The 15,860-nt window shown below is 33.1% G+C and overlaps 1 protein-coding gene and 1 long non-coding RNA gene across 2 annotated transcripts in view; both read right to left on the reverse strand.

Moving 5' to 3' along the window:
- Nplp1 (Neuropeptide-like precursor 1) overlaps positions 1–15,860 on the reverse strand; it is a 291,237-nt gene that overhangs the window by 148,415 nt on the left and 126,962 nt on the right. The window lies entirely within an intron of this gene.
- Positions 11,556–14,289, reverse strand: LOC141458033 (uncharacterized). Its single transcript, XR_012460722.1, has 4 exons — positions 14,025–14,289; positions 12,828–12,911; positions 12,595–12,754; positions 11,556–12,083 (listed from the first exon to the last, which is right to left on the reverse strand). It is a non-coding gene; the product is annotated as an uncharacterized lncRNA (long non-coding RNA).

Below are 15,860 nucleotides of genomic sequence, written 5' to 3' on the forward strand. Positions count from 1 at the left end.
CTGGGATGTTACTTGGCTAGAAACGTCGTCTTGACAGACAATACAGTGTGAGCTGGCGCGTTGTCCTTGATGGAGAACCCTGAGGACTTGTTCTTCCCACAAATCGGGTCGTTTTTTTCCCTTACTCTTTTACGGAGTTGAGCAAGCACCGGTAGTAATGTTGATTCAATTATAATCGATATTTCCATCCGTTTTGGACGTGGAAGGGCGACCTGTGGGCGTTCATCATCTCCGACGTCTTTTCGGCCATCTTGTGAAACGCTTGAACCACTCAAAATCTCGCGCACTGATTTACACTCATTGCCATAAACTTCTTTTAATAAAAGATCAAGTTTCAGTAGCGGTTTTTACCAAGTTTCATGTGAAATTTCACGACAATTCGTTGCACTACTACATGTGTAGTAACATGTTTTCGGCAAAACGAAACTAACACCTCTTACAGATACAGATTTCTCTTCAAACACGTGAGACGCTGCACAATCGAAAGAGAAGGCTTTACGCTACACAGCTGTCGCGGTCGTTAGGATTTGGCGCATGCGTAGTTCTTCTGTAGCAGCATAGGGCCAATTTTAATAACTAGTAAAAACACTTTTTCAAAATTTTTTTTATTCTAGACCGGAAGTTCTAAGGACCTTTTTCCTCCCCCTTCATTTTCCCTCAAAGACTACCTTCTTTTACAGGAAGTCCTGAAAGATGGATGTACGAGTAGATCGTCCTAAGGCTTTAATTTTAATTGTTACGATAAAAATGACGTAACGCCTTGGCCCTATCAGAATAACCTTAGCTATGGTCGTTTATTTTAGTAAAAGTTTAATCCAATATTTATTAATAAAGGAGTTTATTTAAAAAAAAGTACAGTTTGTTACAGTTTCATTAGAAAGTTGAATTTTCTTTAAAAAAAAAAGAAAAAAGAAGAAGAAAAAAAAGTTAATAATGTTGTCAAGACCAAGAGTTGATTAAATCAGGTAAACTTTTCCGACTGGGAAACTTACTAAGGAAATTAATGAACTGTAAAGTCGCGTTATCTTCTTCAGTAAGCGTTTACACCGTAAAACATCTTTTCCAAATTAAAAAAAAAAATATATAAATATCGCTTTTTATGGACAGAACCGCAATGGTAGGTAATCCGCAGAGTTTATTATTAGCGTAATTAATAGCATAGACAGATTTTAGGAGTTCATCCAATCTCATGCTGTATGGAGATCACACACTGGGAATAAGCTCCTGCCCAAGGAGGTAAACATTTTTTCTGAATCCCTTCATGGTATAATCTAGGTGGAGAGGCTCACGCAAGAACTTGGCCCTTTAGTCCAAAGTTCAAATTTACACCTCCTTCAACTTGTATTTGAAAGGTTATTGAAGGGGCAATCTTCCTCAAAGTACCTATGGAAAGAAGGGAAAGGAGAGTTTATTGGTACCAGAAAATGGATCTCCTCGCCATTTTTGCTCTTTTTTTGGAAATAATTTCCCTAGTAGGAGCTAGGTAGTTAACAAGCGCTGATGCAGGCGGAGGGCTGGAGCACTAAGAAGTGTTTATCCCTGATTACTCGCTTTCCATTCTTTCTGGGACTAACCTAGACAGCCTGTTGGTTACCCAGGTACTGGACATACCTATCTAGAAGCGTTCTATAATCTCTTCACTTTGGGAAGAGCGTAACGGGAGAAAAGAACTACTCCCTGAATGCAAGTTCCGCATCCCTAATCAATGCCTGGATGATAATCATCATTTTCCCTGGGGCTGCTGTTAAGTTAGTGGTATCACGTGGCTTTAGCGAGGCACAGAATGGACCTATGTTCATCCATTCATCAAAAGAAAGTACAAACAGACAAACAGAAAACAAAGCCCCAGTACTGGTACTACAAACCCTCAATGAATGTCCGGTTTCTTTGGTAACCACTGTTTATTTTAAGTGTAAAGGAAATTGCCATTTTCCAGAAAAATTTTGATAAAGTCAACCAGTTTTCTATAGTTTTTCCTTTCTTCTACATCAAGTAAAAGGTAGTATAGCGATCTTATCCAATTACGTGTTAACATTTTCACTGGAAACGAAGTCATCACGAATAAAATATTTTTAGTGCATGGTCTGAATTATTGTATGGGTGTATTACTTAAAAACAAAAAGAATAATGAAAAACCATAATTAAAAGTAGAATAACTAAAGAAGAATAACAACAAACGGAAATAAAAAAAAAAGCAGGAAATGCGCTTGAACTATTAAAAAAGTCTTCGGTGGAGAGGTAGATAAAGAGCCAAGATTGAGAGCAGTGTGGCACATCACGAAAAAAGAGGAGTTAGGGAGGCCACTAAGAGGATATTAGGGAGAGCAAGGATTTATTATGCGTGGGTGCTATCTATGCGAGGGAACGCCCAAGGTTCAGTAGGGTATCGGAAGTATGCAGAAGATTTGAATTGGGAAAGTTGGAAGACATATGGAGATCGTTTGAAACGTGAAGACTTTGAAAAAAAATGGGAAATTAATTACTGACGTCTCGGATCAATTCAACGGGAAAAACTCCCGGCAGAGAATGAGGAAATAATTTAAATATTTTGTTGCTAAATCTTGAGTGGTAGGCTCCTATGTTGAGAATATAATGAAAATGAAAAACCAAAATCAGAATGGAGAAAAGGGGTAAACATGGCAAAAGGTTTTCACCTAAAATAAACAAAGTGAATTTTCAAACGTATTAATAATTTGTTAGCGTTTTACAAAGTAAATATTTTTAACTTCAAGGGAAATATTGTAATAAATGTTTAACCAAAGAGATTCTATGCGTAAAAGATAAAAAGCAGGCAGAACCTATATATTTTTCAGAATTGATTTCAGGTCAACATATTATCAGATACAATAAACCATGGTAATTACACTACTTCCTCTAATGAAGGGAAAGAGAATGTGCAAAGAGGGAACAACAGGGAAAATGCAATTTATCAACTTCTGAGACGAGATAAAAATTGTTATCTACCAGAGATTCAATTGTAATTTTAGCAACTTTTATTCAATACTTAAAATTGATCATAAAATTGGAAAAGCTTATTTTCCAAACAGAGTTGGAAAGTTTTATTCCAGAAAAATGAAAATTTTAGAAAATAATCTAAATTTTATAATAAATTTTCATAATTTTGTGGTTTTTCTCTTAGAGTTAACTGATAATTTTTTTTTTGCGTTTATTGTGCTACAATCAGCGCGTTAGCGTTCTAAGTAACAATGATAGAATAGTGTAGTAAATGATAAGGTAACGAGTGGAGGAGTTAGCCCAGTGGTAACACTCCAAAACATTAGACTATTAGTCTACTCTCTTCACTAGGGAGGAGATCTTGAGGCCACCTGTCTTTTAAGACGTCTTGTCCGGGTTGTCAGGTAGAGTTCTAGAAGAAAGATTTTGAGCTAGAGGATTTATTTGATGAGATTGCAGGTTGAAGTGGAGTTTTCTGTATCGTGTTTTCAGCGACTTGGGTGACAAAAGGAATGTTAAGGTCAGTGTGTATAGTCCAGGTTGGGAGACATAAAATGAAGCGTTTACAATAGTTCGAAGGATTTTAGATTGAAGGGACCGAATCCTTTGGAAATTTGTGCGTTTGGTTGAACCTCACAGCTCTATAACTGAAAATTAAAAAAAAATTCCAACATTTTCAGGCTAAACTTGTTGCATAATGAAGAAAACTATTCTAGAGCAAAACTAGCTCCTTATAAAGAAACCCCCAAGGCTTAACTTTCAAATTTATGATAAAGTAATCACCTAGGTTTTACTACGCTAAATTTTAACAATAAATTTTAAAGAACAGTCTAATGCAGGTATTATGAACTTAGGGTGAAAACTATTCGTTAAAAGGATGGTAAGGTAGTTTGGGGGTACCCCCAGAGTCTTGTGTACTAATAGTTCAGCCCTAGAGTTACTAACTACCAAGAAATATAATAGTTCTAGCTGCTAGCTATTAGCTAGGTTCAGAATGAAGCTGACGGTAGCAGATTGGAGAGGGGTGACTAGGCTATGGGGAATTTTCCGTTGCTCTTCCAGTTCATCTTCCACCACACCTGGCGGCTGAATGGACCACTTCTCCTCCCCGTGCGCACACTCCGCTGTTCCAATTGCCGGGAAATACTACAGAGACCGCAGATGCCCCTCCAGTGCCAGCACTAACACAACCCTCTTGGCGTTTTAGTGGAAAGAGAAAGAGAGGACGATTGTCTAGGTGTATCCTAAATCAAACACTTGAATAGCTTGGAAACCGGGTAGGAGTACAATGAATTGTGGAATTCAACCAGTTTAGGGCTTCGTAGTTTAGAGCCTAGTACATGGGAGCACAAAAAGACTACAACAATGCTACCAGAAGAGTGGGATAATCAGTCTTCCCCAAATAGTGGGTGGTGGCTTGTATTGGTTTTCCTCATACAGTAAAATTCAATCTTCACTTTTCTTTATACAGTACAAAATAAATATTATGATCTACTAATTGTTAACAGAAGATGCACAGCAGGCTTACATTTGGTATAAATTGACTTGTTTCTAAATTATACTGAAACCCTTGATAATAGTAGCAATAGTGGGTAATTCGGACCAGATTTATTAGATTCATTTCAGGTAGAGTGAATGAGGTTTTAATCTTTTTCTTCATACATCTGCAGATAACTCCACTAAACAATCTTGGACTACAGAACTAATTGTAGCCGCTAGTTTTGGGTTTAACGTATCCACAACAATCACTAGCTTAAATACATTTTCAATAATGGTGTAGATGGGTTAACTGTAAAGGTATATAAATGATTGGAAGCCAGCCTTTATAATAATTATATTTATTACTATTGGCAGAACTTAAGACATCATTTACTTTTGGTCTTCATTATTTTTTGTGAAAGCTTTAGTAGGGATTGGTAGTAATTAAAGGAAGTATGCAGGTAAAAGCGGAAATAAGGCAACGGAACATCCTCAGAAGAACTAAAAAGTAAGGTTTAACTGCTCTTATCAGCGAGCGCCCCCCCCACCATTTCAAGATGCAAGAGATGCAGATTCCCTAGCTAAGCATAAAGGCAATACGCACCGAAGACAAAACGGCCAGAGAAACGTTTACCTGTAAAACAAAGCAAAAAAACTTTTCCAAAACAGCAACATTAAGAAAAAAAAAATTACATCTTCGAGGGTCGTTTGAAAAGTCCGTGCAAAAATAAAAACTACTTAATTTTTTGGGGTAAACCTTTTTTATTTTTCAACATAGTCTCCTTTTAGGCTTATACACTTCCTCCAACGCTGCTCTAGTTTGTTGATCCCTTCAGAATAATAGGATTTGTCCAAGTCTGAAAAATAGCCATTCGTTTCTGCAATCACCTCCTCGTTTGAATAAAATCTTTTTCCCGCCAGCCATTTCTTCATATTGGAGAACAAATAGTAGTCCGAGGGAGCCAAGTCTGGAGAATAGGAGGGGATGTGAAACGAGTTGGAACCCTATTTCCATTAATTTTGCGACCACAACTGCTGAGGTGTGAGCTGGTGCGTTGTGATGGAAAAGGACTTTTTTGTGGGCCAATCGTGGGCGTTTTTCTTGCAGCTCGGTTTTCAAACGGTCCAATAACGATGAATAATATGCATCTGTAATAGTTTTACCTTTTTCCAGATAGTCGATGAGGATTATTCCTTGCGAATCCCAAAAGACAGTCGCCATTGTTTAGATTGTTCTTTGGTCTCAGGAGTGTAGTGATGTATCCATGTTTCATCCACAGTGACGAAACGAGGCTTAAAGTCCTGCGGATTCTTCTGGAACAGCTGCAAACCGTCCTTGCAACACTTCACACGATTTCGTTTTTGGTCAAGCGTGAGCAATCGCGGCACCCATCTTGCGGATAGCTTTGTCATGTCCAAATGTTGATGCAAAATATTATGTACCCGTTCATTCGAGATCTCACGCACCTTCACTCTTCTGTCATCTATCACCATATCATGGATGTTATCAATGATTTCTGGAGTAGTAACCTCAACAGGGCGTCCAGAACGTTCAGCGTCACTTGTGCCCATATGGCCGCTCCGAAAATTTTGAAACCACTTATAAACTGTTCTAATCGAAGGTGCAGAGTCACCATAATGTTTATCAAGCTTCTCTTTAGTCTCCTGAGGCGTTTTGCCTTTCATAAAGTAGTGTTTAATCAACACACGAAATTCTTTTTCGTCCATTTTTTGAAAATCACTCGACTTCCTCGATTCAAACGAATGCCAAACACAAAGAAATAGACCGATCTGGCTGAAACTTGGTGTGTGTTCTTCCAAGAGATGCTACTAACTAAACATAACCTCGATACGCGCCAGTGGTGCTATCTCTCTGACTTTGCACGGACTTTTCAAACGACCCTCGTATTCTGTGAATATTTTGGGCGCATTTCAATATCAACCCAATTTTCATTTGCATTGCAAAACAGCAACAAGTAAACTGAACTTAGGGGATAAAAAAAACATATAAACAACATGTACAAATAAAAGAGGAATTGAAAATAAATTCTGCTACAAAAAATGAAGAAGACCAAAAGTAAATGATGTCTTAAGTTCTGCCAATAGTGATAAATATAGTTATTATAAAGGATGAAGGCTTCCAAACATTTACATGCCTTTGTTTATATGACCCATCTATACCATTATTGAAAATGTATTTAAGCTAATGACTGTAGTGGATACGATAAACCCAAAACTAGCTACAATTAGTTCTGAAGTCCAAAGTTGTTTAGTTGAGTTAATTGCAGATGTATGATGAAAAGATTTAACCTTATACCTTACAAGAGATATATCACACATGGGCTACTGTCTGTGATCTATTAAAAACTGTGATATCTCTGAAAGTTTCATGTTGAACTAGCCATTGAACTAGAACCTTGAGTATGGGCAAATTTGTTTGAGCTATAAAAATATGCTTACGTCTCTTAAGAACAATTTTGATAAGAGTTTTGACTAGCAATAAGAATCTAGACAAGAAATGCAAAGGAAGAATTTATAAGGTTCACCTGAACAAAGAGTACTAATAAACCTACATCAGGTACTATTATTATTAAAGATATATTTAGCTATAAATGGACCATTTGTTGCAGGATCTAAACAGTTGTTCTACTGCAAAAAATAAATTAAATAAAAAATAAAATAAGTTCAAAACAATGTGAAACGTTTACTGATAAACGTTTTGAAAGCTGTATTCGTTCAAATTTTCTCGTCACAAACATCAAGAAAATGAAGTGATCAATTGAAATTAATGGATTTATTGATCAATTAAAAATGTATGTGTATAAGTAAGTAAAGTAAAGTAATCGCCTATTTATTCAGGCGGTGCTTAACGTCCAACTTACCAATTAGGTGTCGTGGACAGAGGCGACTAGCAAACATACTTTACTGTAAAGTTCTCATATTAACCACATTAAATAAAATCCAAAACCTAGACCTGGGGAATCGAACCCACTAAACCAACAATACATCTTAGCTTTGCGGGTCTAGCCTATAACTGCCTAACATACTTTACTGTAAAGTTCTCATATTAACCACATTAAATAAAATCCAAAACCTAGACCTGGGGAATCGAACCCACTAAACCAACAATACATCTTAGCTTTGCGGGTCTAGCCTATAACTGCCTAACATACTTTACTGTAAAGTTCTCATATTAACCACATTAAATAAAATCCAAAACCTAGACCTGGGGAATCGAACCCACTAAACCAACAATACATCTTAGCTTTGCGGGTCTAGCCTATAACTGCCTAACATACTTTACTGTAAAGTTCTCATATTAACCACATTAAATAAAATCCAAAACCTAGACCTGGGGAATCGAACCCACTAAACCAACAATACATCTTAGCTTTGCGGGTCTAGCCTATAACTGCCTAACATACTTTACTGTAAAGTTCTCATATTAACCACATTAAATAAAATCCAAAACCTAGACCTGGGGAATCGAACCCACTAAACCAACAATACATCTTAGCTTTGCGGGTCTAGCCTATAACTGCCTAACATACTTTACTGTAAAGTTCTCATATTAACCACATTAAATAAAATCCAAAACCTAGACCTGGGGAATCGAACCCACTAAACCAACAATACATCTTAGCTTTGCGGGTCTAGCCTATAACTGCCTAACATACTTTACTGTAAAGTTCTCATATTAACCACATTAAATAAAATCCAAAACCTAGACCTGGGGAATCGAACCCACTAAACCAACAATACATCTTAGCTTTGCGGGTCTAGCCTATAACTGCCTAACATACTTTACTGTAAAGTTCTCATATTAACCACATTAAATAAAATCCAAAACCTAGACCTGGGGAATCGAACCCACTAAACCAACAATACATCTCAGCTTTGCGGGTCTAGCCTATAACTGCCTAACATACTTTACTGTAAAGTTCTCATATTAACCACATTAAATAAAATCCAAAACCTAGACCTGGGGAATCGAACCCACTAAACCAACAATACATCTTAGCTTTGCGGGTCTAGCCTCTAACCGTTCGGCTATGTGTATAAATGAATAAGTATCTAACTGAATTAAAGTACAAAATAATAAAAATATATTTAAAAATTACAATTGTGTAATTTAATAAACATCTTATCATCTTTAATTCATGGGTTTTCAGACCAAAGGAGAAAACCCAACAAGTACAAAGGTACTCATTTAAAACTGGGTTGGGTTAAGGGCTAACAAGTCTACCTTGTAAAAAAAAAAGTAGCTCGTTATAGATCTCAGAAAGGAGATGAGGGCCCTTCAGGAGTTGTAGTACTACAAATGAAAAAGATATGATAAGTTCTAGTTATACTCTATTGTTATCTCTTATCCAAAAATAGCAATAACAAAGACAAATTATTCAATTTATACTCAACTCCTAAGGAGTATAAATACAAATCTCAAGTGTTTTATATTTTAGTAACCAATATTAATTTAAACTTTATAATAATGAAATAAAAGGTAGAGAGGAAGCATCAGGTGCCCAAAATCTTGGCTGCTGTTGCACCTTAAATTACTAATTAATGACGGCCACCAACATTTAGCACTGAACACGCCTATCCAACAACGGTACAATTAGATGTGCCAAGGTGGTGGTTCTATCAGAGCTTTCCAGCAAGTCATGAAGTGTACCCAAATGCAGAAGCATGCCGAGGCTGATACTAATCATCGGTAAAGAGCTCAAAGATTTGAGACGTTTCAGTAGGACTTTAGTTGTAATTATTAATGTAATTTGGATAGTCCAAAATAACCAAATTGATAATGTTGCTAAATTACAGCAACATAAAACAACTTAAGAGACTTCCAATATTAATTATTCATTACAAACATAATTTACATCCTTAAATATGGCCAAGACAAGTAAAAAAGAATGCCTAAACACTGATAGCATTAGAGGTGTGCTTTTGGATGCAAGATTTCAAGGTCACAGAAAATTCGAAACTTTTTATATATATGTATATATTTTAGAATAACTTGCGACAGCCCTTTTCAGGAAAATTTGGATATATCAGCAAGTATTTTGATGTAAAATGGGCCTCAATTCACTAAAACTGGTTATCATATTGCTTTAAAAGAGAATATGGAACCCCTTACACGTTGATTAATAAGGAAAATATCATTCGCCTTAATTAAAGCAATTGCTTAAACTTCAAATTTACTCAGAGATTCATGAATTTTCAAAGAAAATTCATAAAACCTTGCCAACTCTTCTGTATCTGGTGCATTTGTTAGCTTTGAGAGGTTTCATTGTTTTTAGACTTTTTTGAAAAATTTCCCTACATAGGTACCTTTAACAGAACACAATGGAATCTTTGAAATTTGATAAACGATGAAAATAAACAAAAAAACAATTATATTTTCTTAGTATATTTGGATTGAAATTGAGAAAACATTTAACAGGTCATTAATGGCTTAGAATTTATCTAATTACAGTGCTTTACCTGTATGATAGTGCAATAAATACGTTCTGTGCAAGGATATGTACACATTGGGGATCAAGAAAAGGGAAAAGTTTAATTATTTAGAGAAACTGAAAGATGGGAAGTTAGTTATTTTTTTCCTAAAACGGAGCAAAGCCAATGATATTAAATTTACTGAGAATCCCTTAAAAAAATATGTATACTTAGTTTTGGTGTTAAAGGATAACTATAATGCTATGAGTATAAACATGTGTATTAAGTAAAAATTGTCTTACCAAACTACCGCTATAAGATCTATATTGTAAGCAATAAATTTACAATCCAATTATCATGGAACACTGAGACCAAAAGACAATGGACAACGGGCAAATAAAGAGAATGTAATGGGGCCAGATTTCTCAAAAAGGTCAATAGATTATAAAAAAAAAAGGAATGATAGAAGGCCGTCCAAGGAAGAGATAGATGGAGGACTTAAAAAGGGAATACCGTCAAGAAGTATTTGGAAGAAGTTTAGGCAGACAGTGGACTTCAGGGTGAATTAAGTCTGTTGGACATCGGCCTTAAAAATCTGCTGCAGGAAATCATAAATCAATTAGCGCAAAGTTAAAAACACATAAATAAATGTAACTCAACAGGAACAATGAAAATTATTTGTGCAATATGTGTTCGCACGATAACTATATTAACAGTAAATTGCTATCAGGGTGCATAACAATTTCATCAGTGGTAACAAGGTAGAATTATTGATATTGTATAGCGTTGTGTATCTAACCATGTGTTTAATGACTGACAACATAAAATATATTGAAGAATGGCTAATTTCAAATCAGGAACTACGTGGTAAGCTTTTTGGGCAGCCACAGCCAGGGATCAACTTTAAGTATGAAGTTGTTAAAATTGATAGCAAAGTGGTGACTGTGCCGGGGTAAGTGGCGATTCCTTGATAACGCAGTCTAACATACTTTCGATCTCAAAGAAAATTTATTAATTCATAAAGTTTCCTAACAAAGCACTCACAAATTAAAAAGAAAAGTATCGAAAATATACTTAGAATAAACGATGCCTTAAGCCAAGCATCAATTGCCATCAGCACTTATAGCAAAAAAGAAAAAATACTGCTAACACTGTGAAGTGCAATGTATGTTTTAAAACGTAATAACTTTAAAAGGAAACAATGTAAGAAATTACTTCAATAGTTAAGGGTGAAGCAATAATTTTGCAATTTTTTTTTGAGATAATGGGATTCAGTGAAATGAATTCTGGAATTACAGGATTTTTTTTTCTACATATAGCACAAATCTAAATTGTAGCAATGTTTGAAACATTTGCTAACCAATGTAACAAATAATCTAGCATTATATTATTCTAAAACTCCATTTTGGATATTAAATATTAAACCCTATTTTGTGAAGAAGCTAAAAGCCCATTCAAATACATTCGGTTCTGCCTTATGAGCATACTTATTATTCAATGTTGAATGAAAACCTACTTTTTACTAATTTAACATTCAAGGAGTTCTTAATATAGTAACTCATATTAATATATTATTTAATGTTAAAATATAATAGCAAAGGCATGAAATTAAAAGTAAAAATATCTGTACTTACCAAAATGTATTTGCTGGAATATGGATTCAAAGAAATACTTTTTTAACACTTCAATATTTAAAAATGCTTATTTTTTATTACCTAAAACAATATTCACTTTACACAATATTTAATGAACACACTCTTTCATTTCTTTTTACAATAATTTATACTTAAAACACAGAATCACAAGAATAAATTTGCACAATAAGATGGAAGCAAAAAAAATGGCCATTATTAGTGACGTCAGACAAGAAATGAATCCCTAGAATAATACTAACTTGAATAAAGTTTTTTTTTTGTTTTTTTAAATTAAAAAAGGATTAATTAAATAAAATTTTAATTTATTTTATTAATTAATTTTCGAAATTAGTTTTTTAATCAAAAATTAATTATCACCATTTATTCTTTATTCCCATGAACAGGTAATTAACAATGAAAATATAATTTTAATAAACTATAGTATTTTTAAATTAAAATTGTATAATTAATATAACAATTTAATTATAATTAGAATTGTGTAGTCAGTACATCTCCAGTAATCATTGCTCATTAGTGAATACAGCTTCCAGGTCCAGTTGCATTACGTCATCAAATAAGACCCTAAGTGTAAGTGTTTTATTAATTACTATATAAAGTTACAAGTTTAAAGTTTATAATTCTTAAAAAATACAAACAAAAATATTTTAAAATGAATACTGAGCATTGAATAATCTACTCAGATTTACTCAGATTATGGCCGGCTAAATCTAATCTTTAAATTTGTTCATCTAACCAGATTACTGTTAAGTAATATGGCCGACAGCAAAGTTAAATTTTTCAATACAATGATTTGTATTCAAATCTTTTCTCTAATCTACAATTGTCATTATTTTTATTAAATGATTAAATGTATTTATTAAGTTTTTGAAAATCTGCCCACTTAATCTAATAAAAGATTTAAGAGATGACATTCAAGATGGGGGAAGCTGGTAAGTGCATAGACATGGAAAGTATATTTTTGTTAGGTTGCTTTATTGAGATCCTAAATGATATTTCATATAGTTCGATACATTATACAATTACAATAAATAAATGCACAAAAGAATAAAGACAAAAAGTTATTACACGTTACCTTTTATTAACAAATGATGTTCACAAATTCTGGCATCTTCATTTTACACAATTTAGTGCAAATTATCTATTTGTTGGAAGATCATGCATCCATGATGGGATAATACATTTCAACAGCATTTCTTAAAGTTCTTTTTAATGTAAGGCACAATCTAAAAAAGCTGTAAAAAGCAATAAATTCACTACAAATAAATTTTTGTATTCAAAAAGTTAAAATCGGAATATTTTACTTACTTAGTTTTCGTTTCTTAATTTCCTTTTTCAAATCATGTCTTTACTGAAATCTTCCAAGAAGTAGTCTTTTTAATAATTTTAACACTGAAATCAATTTTCAAATTACAGATTTCATGAGTTATGGTTACAATAAGTCTTTTGTGGCTGCGGTGCTGTGGGGCGTAGGTCCCGTCCCATCTATTATCTATGGTTACAAGCAGTTTTTTGAGACAAAAGTAGATAAAACTTACAACTTTTTGAAGTAAGTAATGTATATTTGTAAAATCAATTTACATTTTATTTTATTTAAGAAAAGATTGCAAACTTATTTGAATTGAATAAAACTTAAGTTGTAAATGTGGAATTAAAGTAGCATTACATTTCTTACAATTCATGATTTATTTACCTTAAGGTTTAGAATTCTTAAATTTATTGACAGAAAGTTCTTTTAAGATGAATATAAGTTAAAAATTATTGTATAAAATTAAAGAATCGTTTTGAATTCATTCGTACTTGATAAAACTCATTTATTTTGTAAATTAAAACTTTACAAATAAGCACTTTTATTCTACAGAACTAGGAACAAGACATTACTTAAAGAAAATTTCAGAAAATATACTTTACAATGATGATTATAATTTATAATCTCAACTGACTTATTAATCTTTTTATTTTAACTGAAACGTCAATCTATAGAACAGAACTTAGAACTTCAGCAATATTGTATAAATTTTTTTAAAAAAATTGAACTCAAAGAAGAATTCTGTAAATTTAAGATGTATTTCTTTGTCATTTTTAAGTTTTTAGATTTAAATTTCTTTAGGTTTAAAATCATTTTACAGGGATTCACACTGTCATAAAAGAAAAAGGTTGTTCTTACAGCAATATCTATGCCTCCAACCTTTCAAGATTGACCTGGGAAAAAGAGAGATTTCGAAACTTAATATTTTTTTTATATTCTGAAAGGTATAATTAAAGATTAAATATTTTCAATTAATCAATCTGATCTTATAACATTTAGGAGTAATTTTAGCAGCCTAAAACATGTAATTTAAAGTATTATCAATTTATAGGTTATCTTTTAGTAGTGAAATTATCTAATCTTTACGAACTGTTGACTTTCCTATTAGTATTGTTAAATTGGAAATTAATAATTCTAATAGCAGTACGTTCTATATGTAAAGTAAGATAAATTGCATTGTTATCTTTAGTATTTACCTCTATTTTGTGTACTAATCACGCACTTTCTCAAGTGTTATCCCAAACTGGATGTCTGAATCTCTAAATTAACCTCATAATTCACTAAATTAAATGAAAAAAACATAAATAATGAAGCAAAAAGAACTGGGAACTGAAAACACCAGCTAAACTTACTTATAGACTGTTGCAACTAACCACAATGTGTGAGTTAAGATTGAAAACAAAGAAGAAATAATGATAGGTATCGCTGCAGTCTGCGTTAGTTATGATTCAATTACTATTATTTCTCAGGAAGAACCTTCTAGACTAGTAAGTTATCAACAAATCAACGCCGAACGTTAACTTATAAAATGCAAAATATGGAATCTTAGCAATTAAAATAAGTAGAAGCTACTTTTTTACGTTTATTAAATGTTAAATCTCAATTTTCAACTGTTATTTTTGCTTATTAGTCTTTTAAAATAGGAAAAAATACCTTCTTTACTTAATGATTTGCTAGAATAAGTAATTCTATCTCCATTTAACATTACAAAAAACAATATTTAGATTCTTTATAATAAGGAACGATAACCTTATGGTAAATATTGTTTAAACAATCTGCTGAAAAAGTTTTGAAGACTATACTCGTAAGATTTTCACAGTTAATCGACGTTTTTCTTTCTTTTTGTCTTGTACTGCCTAGAATTTAAAGGAGCAACTTTGAATATATTTCTTGGCTGTTAAAAGTGAATAGATTCACAATAACTTTGAACAATTTAAATGATAAAATTTATCGCTAAACATATTTTTAGTTATTATCACCCTAAGAAAGGAGCAGTAAATTATAAGGACTGCAACATTAGGACTTAACTATTAAGACGGAATGCTTGTTTTTAAGAATTACTTACAATTTCTCAAACTTCTGAAGGAGTTATTATACCTCAACTTCAATTTGAGGGCAATGCTTTTTAGTAATTTTGAATAGTGCATTCCATTCGAGCCAAGTGTTACTTTATCTCAGTTTCTGTGGGCTCTTTGATGTTCTTAGCTGTGTCGTCTCTCACCTCACAGCAGAGAAGCTGGGTTACATTATGTTGCTGAGTAGCTGCGTTCACCATATGCTGGAACTTCCAGAGATGAAATTAGCTTTCATCATCTTATGCAACTTTGGGAGCAGGTTTCCCCTCTCTCCTTTAATGAGTTAAGAGATTTTTAAATAATGGCAAATTTTGTCAGCTTTGCATATCACACTGTAATTCAATCTGACACCCCAGCATTTAGCATATTTTCATAATATTTGTGAACACACAGAATACTTCTTTACAGAGTTGTTGTTTTTCTAAAATTCCAAGCATAACCTTTTGTCAGCAATCATTCTAGCTTTAATATTCTTCAGGACTTCTTTTTAGGTTGTGTGTGTGTGTTTTTTTTAAAGGTTGATCTTTGATTTACTATACATACGGTTGTGTAAGGTTCAAAATCTTGGAATATTTTTTATTTTATAAAAACAATCTTTCCAACTGTTCTGTTCTCTTTTAAGGAGTTTTACTTCAACAGTTTTTATTCAAGATCTTTTCTTTTTCTAATCTTTACAAAAATACTTTTATTGATTATTAAGATTAACAAAGAATAATTAAAATGCCTGCTTTGATTTTCAGGAGTGCGGGAGTGTTAAACTATCGGCAGTGCTTGCAATCACGGAGTGCTTTTCATCTTTATTTAAGAAAATGAGTTTATTTTTAACTAGTTCGCACAAAGAAAGTAATTCGGGTATTCCAAATTCCTTCGAAAGAATAGTAAAGCGATACAGTTCGTTTTTGCGATGTATACTTTTTAAACTGTGTCCAGTGAGGAATAGAAGATATCGATGGATAC

This window comes from Rhodnius prolixus, unplaced genomic scaffold, assembly GCF_049639745.1.
Source record: "Rhodnius prolixus isolate KJV_2025 unplaced genomic scaffold, Rpr scaffold_5, whole genome shotgun sequence".
In the NCBI taxonomy this organism is placed as follows: domain Eukaryota; kingdom Metazoa; phylum Arthropoda; class Insecta; order Hemiptera; family Reduviidae; genus Rhodnius; species Rhodnius prolixus.